The sequence below is a fragment of the Ostrea edulis genome, chromosome 2, assembly GCF_947568905.1.
Source record: "Ostrea edulis chromosome 2, xbOstEdul1.1, whole genome shotgun sequence".
In the NCBI taxonomy this organism is placed as follows: Eukaryota; Metazoa; Mollusca; class Bivalvia; order Ostreida; family Ostreidae; genus Ostrea; species Ostrea edulis.
In genome coordinates this window covers 102469700-102478570 of record NC_079165.1, presented here as the reverse complement: position 1 = coordinate 102478570, position 8871 = coordinate 102469700, and the positions used below count along the sequence as shown (strand labels likewise).

The following is an 8871-nucleotide window of genomic DNA, read 5'->3' as shown; positions in this document are numbered from 1 at the left end:
GAAATAATTATTTTTATGATGGATAAGGGTTTGATATATGTAATTTTTAGAGAGGGATAAGATATATTTGCCCAGTCATTTGGTGTAAACTCACATGCTAGTAAAATGTACTGAATCTTACTTTAAAAAAGTACAGAAACACATTTGTGGAGAAACCAAAGGTAAACACATAAACCAGTAGTTTCCTCTGGTGCACAAACCAAAATACACCAGAAAGAGTTATTGCCCTTTGTAACACTCTCTTGTATTGGAGATATGAAAAGCCTTCATTTGTTTTCAGTATGGCAGGAGGTGGAAATTGAGTTTTTATTCAATTTGCCTTCAGAAGTTTATCAATATCAGATGCTCTTTGTTCACTTAATTCACTACCACGATCTTTATCTTCAATTGTGCTAAAGGATTCCGGTTTATTTCATGGAATACAAATCCGTTTGATCTTTGCCATAGTCACCGGACTCTAGCATCCAATTGTCTATGTATTCGTAGAAAAAGTAAATGTTGTGGAATTTAACGCTTTATTGCATCACATCCGACTAAAAAAATGACCAGGGAAACAGATGGCTGACAGACATATTCATAGAAAATATGAAAAAGCCCTGCCTGTTGCCGTGTTGGAACTTGTATTGACGTAAGTATTCTATTTGATTTAGAATCCAAATTCTAAAGTAAAGGCTGAATAAAATGTATCAGAAAATTTGACTTTTAGTAAACATATGAGAACCCCAATTTATTTTATACTGCCAGCCAGGCTAGTCAGCTATAGTGGTATACATGTAGACTGAACATTGTAAGTAGTCCTGTCATTTACTGCATGGGTGTACAATATAGAATACTAGTTAAGTATGCCCCCAACCTAACATTCACTCAGGGAGTTTCCTATCACATTTACACAGAGTTCAGGATATGTAAAAATTGGGGAATACTTATAAAATCATGTTTCATGTGGAAATTTTCAAAAGGACTAGGCTTAATTTATGTAATCCTAAGTGATGACCCCCCCCCCCTCTCTCTCTCTCTCTCTCTCTCTCTCTCTCTCTCTCTCTCTTTGTCAAGTTTACAATAAAAACAAACATGTGAATGCCTGTGCTCTCTCTCTCTCTCTCTCTCTCTCTCTCTGACTGTCAAGTTTACAATAAAAACAAACATGTGAATGCATCATTCTAGATAAAGATTGTTAAAATCATATATATTGGTGAGCCAGGCTACTTTCAAGTTTGTTTACCTGTGGTAACCCCCACTAATATGTGATGGTTCTAATCTACAGAAGAAATCACACAAATACTATTATGATTTAAAGTTTTCTCATCTCTGTAATTATGAACTTTAGGACACTTGATTTGGAAAAATTAAATGATGAAAAATTGATGATTTTGAATTGGGTTCTGTAACTGGGCCCTCAAATTTTAATACATGTAGGTCCTGTCAACTGAAGTAAATCAAAAAATATTAAATGTAAATTGTAAATATTCAAATACTTTTGAATTCTTACTTTTTCATCCAATAATCACATATTTTGGCCAAAGTACATGACCACTATTTTATGTAATTAATGTGTGCTTTTCTGTGTTTCAGCTGTATGAGCATCATACTGTGCAAATCACCTAAAGATGGAGTTGACCAAGTTGCTGACTTTGAGGAGGTAAATATTCAGCATTAATACATACACATTGAATACATAATTTGAAATTCAAATTTGAATCCCAGTATTATAACTCCTAAAACAAATTAATAGATGTGGGGAATGTGGTACATTGGGTTTAGTTTCTTGGTTATAGAGCCTGCATGGAAACTGAATTCTCTAGAATAATCACAGGAGACCATCCATTTTTTATGCGACATGATGACTTGAAACGTATTCATCACAACTTCCTAAAAAAAATTATTACTTCACTTAATTAGCATACTCAAAAAGACTAGTTGTTTTGTTGTCAATGACGCACATATATATGTACACATGTGTATGAGCTCAGTATCATTTGTAAAAATGATTAATTCTAATTAGGTCAATGTTGAGAATTACTCAAGTGACCTACATGTTGCTATTTGTGTGCGTCAGTCATCATAAGACGTTAATTGAACATTAATATTTTTTCTTGATAACCACCCTTCCAATTCTTTTCAAATTTCTTTTAAGCATCTTTGGGACAAGGGGAATTAACATAGATTGTAAATCTAAGGACTCTGGATTGACGGTACTTTTAAAAATGCTCTATACCAAAATTGAGAATTTTGTTTTAGAACCAGGGTTTGATTTCTTCAATTTTATGGAGAAAACTTTTTCAGATATACACTTCGTTAAATTGTAGAGTTGGGGAAGGGGGGGGGTTATAAGTGTATTTGACATTTATTTGTGTCCAAATTATGCAATTAATACTGAGGATTTCAGTAGTAGTCTGTTTTTAAAACAACAGACACCCAGAATTAAGAGCACAATGAAAGCATACATGTGATAAGGAGGGGGGGGGGGTGACTTCATAATAATGCCTGAAAATTCTTAACAAGTAAATTTTAACAAAAATTTTACACTAGAGATGCCAATTCAAGATAATTAACATGCTTTGTTTATTGGCATCTGGTGTAAATTTAGCAACAAGTAGTGTTGTTCATTGTGAAACGATAAATTGATAATGCACATGTATGCGTTGGTTGTACATGTGTTTTCGGCATATCTTATTGCATGTTTTGTTGTGTTTGGTTGTCGAAAATATTGATAGAAATTAATAATGAAGAATTGCTGATATACTAAGGATATCATGATTCTGATCTAAAGAAATTGAGGACTAGTTAATATTTACATACTTTGTTACATCATGACCATACATTGCTTGCAAGAAAAACACACATGGGCCACATGCATGTAATCAGTGACTAAGACATTTTGTTCAGTTATACTGTTTTCAAGTCATTACACTTAATTCTTAGAAAAATTCCTTAACTGGCAATTGATTGCAATCAGAAATTGCAAATTTTCTATTTATTCCTTACTTGACACCATCGAATGACAGTAATGTGATGCGCGCTCCCTGTAATCAGGGGGAAATAACTCGTATAGCATTGTGAAAAATGTAGCTCATTGATTATTCATATACGTTTGAAATATTTTATGGTTATACAAGATTTTTTACAATAACTATTGAAAAAGACTCGAACACAATTTATATTCATGTTATGCATAAATCTTATTAAATCATTGACTCCACAAAATATTATGACATCACAGGAGGGTGGAACTACCTTAAATAAAGCTGAATGCTTATGAAGGAAAAACAGAAAGGGGTACCAAAATTGCGAATTTCGAAATCACAGGGTTGTGAATGTGGGTCCAAAAGAGTCATATAGTGTATAACATGGATTTTGTAGCCCTTAGAGCTATAGTGATACTTTGAATTTTTTTTAAATTTGATTAATACTCAGGTAACCAATAAGGTTTGTGGACATCTTGTTGATTTATGAGTATTAACACTATTAATAGCTCTTCAATACAGCATAAACACATGTATACAAACTGTATCAAAACATAACATCCTTTAGGCCAATTCAACTTAATTAGTAAGATTATCATCCTGGGTCACCAAAAGGTATGGGGCAGACTGTGGGAAGATTTTATTTTTTAATTTTTATTTTCTGAGAAATATATTGATGACAAACGAGTTTTTGTCAACAGAAGTGCATAATTTAATGCCAGATATATAAATCTATGTTATTTCACAGATGATTTTTGAGGGGCGGGTGGGTGGGCATGATAATCTATCAACTAAGTAATTAATTAAGTGGTAAAATTACTATTCTAGCATCAGGAATGATCTTGTACATGTAAATTTAGTTTAATCAAATTGAATTAGGTGTGTACTGTATGAACATGTGAAAAATAAGATGAACTTTTCAATATTTGTTCAACACATTTTTCAGAACTTGAAGAGCAGAAGATGCATTCCATGACTCTTATGTGATATAGAAGACAAAGAAGAGCTCTTGAGAATGGAAAAAAAACTGCGAGTTTTACAGTCAATGAACACACCTCACGACACAAGTCCATCCTGATTCATTAAACTATTCTTCTAAGGAAACACCATGACTTAGTTAAGATCAAGTTTTGGTGTCAGAAGACTAATGTAACTAAAACATTGCAAAATTAACCTGCAAGTGTCTTATGTGAGCCTACTGAATAAGGATTCATTACTGAACAGTTGAAGGAAAATCACTATTATAATGATTTTAAAAAAAAATGATTGTGTTATTTGGATAACATTGTGATCCATGTTTGTTGAATAAACAACTTTGCAAAAATGAGTTGTTCTGTGTTAATATTATAAATTTACGAATCACTGGTATGTCAACATAGATTACAGTAACACTGAACAAACTTCAATAAATTTTAAAGTTTCATGCAGTTTCTGCAGTAGAAAATGACACCTATTGATTTTCTGGTCCAAAGGTCACCAGGTGCAATACAACACTCTGTACAATTGATGTCTGACCAGTTTCTTCAGAACCCTTTGATTGATAGTGATATTTCATACAGGGGTTGGTCACTGGTAGTATATGACCCCCATTGATTTTCAGGTCAAAAGATTAAAAATGGCAGGGGCCTCCGTGGCTAAGTGATTGGAGCATAGCGTTCAAAATGACACGGCCTCAGTCGGCGCGGGTTCGAATCCCGCTCGCGCTGGTACTAAGTGAGAAAGTTTCCCAATTTACTTTCGGAAGGTCGGTGGTCTCTTCCCAGGTACATTGTATCTGGGTTCTCACTTTCACCAATAAACACTGGGCACCACCAGAAAACTGAAAAATTGTTGAGTGTGGCAGAAAATATCAATAAATCAATCAATTAAAAATGACTAGGTGCAATGTAGCTAGTACTCTAAGCAATGGTGTCCCCCCAATATCTTGGGCCTGTTGTTCAATTATGATATTTCATATGTTGGTTGGTTATGAATAGTAGATGACCCCAATTATTTCCAGGTCAAAGGTCAACAAATACAAGGCAGTACAATGAACAATTTATTGGTATCTACCCAATATCTTGAGAAGACTTTTTATAGTTATTGATAATAGTTTACATGACAATACAGTACATGTAATATAGCTCGTTTATGGAAATGATTGCAAAATCTACTTGGTGTTTGGGGAGGGGGGGGGGTCCTACTGGATTACAGTTTATGTTTACATGGGTTTTTTTAATCACTCACTAATTTTTATTAATATGTTAAACTTCTCCATGTTTATTTTTGAAATATCAATTGCTCATATAGTTCATTTTAACTGAAAATGGTGTAGGTTGTATTATTTGTCATTAGTATGAATTTTTGGCAAAATGCCCAAATCTACAGTTTTCGTACTACAATAGATCAATTGTACTACATTTCACCATTAATCTTTTTATATAAATTAGGAGTCTTTGATATGGACATCCTTTGATGACAGTTGATTATGCTTTATGTATTTTCCAAATTATCTAATTTCGTCAACGAAATCCAACAAAAAATCCCGTTTTGGCAAAATGCCCAAATCTACAGTTTTCGTACTACAATAGATCTACTGCACTACGTTTCACCATTATCTTTTTATATACATTAAGAGTCTTTGATATGGACATCCTTTGATGACAGTTGATTATGCTGTATGTATTTTCCAAATTATCTAAATTCATCAATGAAATCCAACAAAAAATCACTTTGGCAAAGTGCCAAATTATAATACATTGGTAAAGCAGTCAGTAACACACTCTTTACCATAGGTGGATATAGATATCATAAATAAGGAGGGAATTTTATGGGGAATCGAGATTTATGGAGAAAATTAGTTGTCTTTTTCAATATTTTATGTACCACAAGGACAAAACATAGGCAAAACGGGCTGAATTTTGCAGTTCAATTATCCCTCATAGACTGCTGTCGGTTTCCATGGCAACGGATGGTAGAAATTCGGTACTAGGGTTGAAATTATGTAAGATGGTGCAAGTAAAGTTAATACTCTGAAAATCAAAGAAATCTGTGACATTGAGTGGCCAGACCCTATCTGATTTCTTTGATTTTTACATAGAATTGATCTTAATAAGCACCTTATCCGTGTAATAATGGAAAACTGCTACGTCAGTATGGGAAGTTGAAAATGTAGAAGCTGATTTCATCCCGTTTGTCATAAAGTTGAATTTGTTTGCCAATAGTGTCCATTTTCACTGAAATTATCGAAATATGAAACAGATGTGGAAGACTCTGTAATATTTTATATTTTAAATTACCTGGGATATGTTTGATCGACATATGAATGAAAATGAGCTATATTAATATATAGCTAAAACGCCGTCTGTGTAACTAAATGTCGAGTTCAATGCTACAGCAGAACATTGTTTTCCTCTCCTGTAAAAGTTTTGAATACCTTCTGTTTAATAAGATTATAAAAACAGGTCAGTCAAGAAAATAGCACAATTTGTGCCCATGAGAATTCCAAGAAACTACGGGAAGACCCGATATCCGAAGTCTACATTTTTGTCTATCGAACATTCCAGTACTGAGTATATGTTTGATATCAGCATCTAAATAGTGCTTAACAAAATACTTTTTTGATATAAATTTTTCGAGTTCCATCTTCATTACAGGAGCAGATGTCTAAGATGTGAAAAACCCTAGTATTTAATGTGTTGTAATTAATAGTAGTGTGAAGTGTTCAAAGTCGTTATAATGCTGTTGATTTAAGTGCTTGTCTCAGAGAGAAACAGGCAAAATCAGAAAAATATTCCAGAAGGGGGGTCAAAACCTGCCAACAATGATAATATTTTTTTGATGTATGATCTAAAGTGAGTCAATGGTGAGACCAAAATATAGGTCAAGTTCATTCTATTTATAGTAACACGAGCAAACTGCATTTCGGTCAATCCCTAGTTTCCCAACATAGAAAATGGTTTAAAATTACCCATTTTTGCGATAAATTGAATTAGTTAATATCAGTTTTATGAATTAAAACTTATGATATGGTGAAATATACAGTCTAATGTATCATTTGCGACTGTTGGATGATTTTTCATGTTTGACGCATTAAAAGGGGGGTGCGACAAACATGCCTTACTATTTGAGATGTTCATTGTTAGTCAACTTTGAGCACCTGTATCGTATAAGGTAGACAACTATTTTAATTGGTTGTATTTCCATATTTTTTTTAGATACTTAGGATATATTAAGAATGATATTATGGAGCTTGGCAAATAATGAGAAGTAACTGAAAATTGCCATAAATAGTAGCTATATTCCGACTTATTTGAAGAAAATTAATTTGGTTGTAAAACCGTTTCTTTTAATGATTTCTAAACAATTTTTTTTATAATACTCATGAAAAAACATTTATATTATCATTTCTAAGCTCGGAAATAGTAAAAAAGGTCGATTAAACATGATAAATACACTTCTTCTGTATAAAATCGAAATGGGGATTCCCCGTGTAACTCTTCAAAAAAGGAGTCTAAAAAGGTATACGAGAAATGCTGGCATCGTCTGACTTGTAATTTTTGCAAATGTTTTGGAGATCATAGCTTTATTTGTGGAAATTTTGGTCATAATTTCGAAGATTCTGACACTTCATCGTTGATTGATTGTAAGAAAGATGCTTCTGCACACCTATGTTCATCAAACAGTTCGAAATATCCTTATTGATTCTGTACCGGACCAGAGTTTTATGCGTTACCGAACAGTTAAATATGTCAAAAACAACGAGACCATTACGGCATATTTTGGAAAAGAACACGGACAAATGCAGTGTTCTAGACAATTGCTCTTCCAGAAAGGCGAAGGCAGATTGAGGTGCATCACCAATGTTTTGGTATCGGTCAATGGAGGCAATTCAGGTTGAAGCTGGTAAGGAAACTTTACATAAATTTGCGTAATGTCCCACTCCCGGCTCGGGCTCCCCGAAAAATACTAGTATTACCTGGTTTTTTAATGTTTTTTATAAAGTGTGATGCCAAATCGGTGGGTTTTGTAGCAGTAATTAGGTGGTGGAAAAATGGATATTTATATCTACATGTTGAATGTATATAGTGCCGACTTTAAATAAAATTTACTTTACTTTACTTTACACTGAGGAAATGTTCATGTAGCGTTATACAGTATTACAGAGACCTTCCATAGGAACTATAAAATCTTCAGAGCCAGGGGCGTTTTTTATCTAACACTCAGACAGTAAGAAAAGGAGATTAAAGATATGTAATTTATTCCAAATTTTAAAAGCCAGTCACATTCCATTATTTCAATAGTGATTGGTTGAGAAAGAACAGAGGAAAAAATTCCAACTCCCACAGAAGGTAGAAAAAAATCTGAACAGGAGATATCAGTAATTTGCTTTCCGCTTTTGAATAATACATTCATTCAAGGACAAGTGTAGTGTAAACCTCTTCTAATGCACTGCTTTTGTTTGAACAATTAACCCGCCATGAAACATGATGCGGAAAGTAGGTAAATTCCCTAACTGAAAATATGTCAGGATCAAGGAACAGTACCAGTATATCATCTGATCTGAACACCTGATATCAAATTCATATTGCTCCTGCACACTACTGTCTGAGAAAATCATTCAAGTGTATGTAGTCAAATTTAAAGGCATAAATTATAATAACATAAACCTACAAACATATATAACTATGTCATATACCAAATTTGCTACAACCGACCATTTATCACAGTACTGTATCCTTTTTTGTACGAAAATTCTTAATGGAAATTTTTACTTTATTGCAGGGTATAAAGCAATGCAGCATTATGCTCAAGCAAATTGAGGAATTCTTTGGCATGTTTGAATGTACCTACCAGTATTGAGGATGATATACAAGTAGGTAAAATAAATGCATATACTGTACTAATTCTACATTTATAAAATTGATTT

General features: G+C 33.2%; 1 long non-coding RNA gene across 1 annotated transcript; it reads left to right on the top strand.

The window, feature by feature from the left end:
- The first annotated feature begins 300 nt into the window (after positions 1–300).
- Positions 301–4217, top strand: LOC125661853 (uncharacterized). Its single transcript, XR_008800360.1, has 3 exons — positions 301–628; positions 1573–1639; positions 3910–4217. It is a non-coding gene; the product is annotated as an uncharacterized LOC125661853 (long non-coding RNA).
- The last annotated feature ends 4654 nt before the right edge of the window (positions 4218–8871 follow it).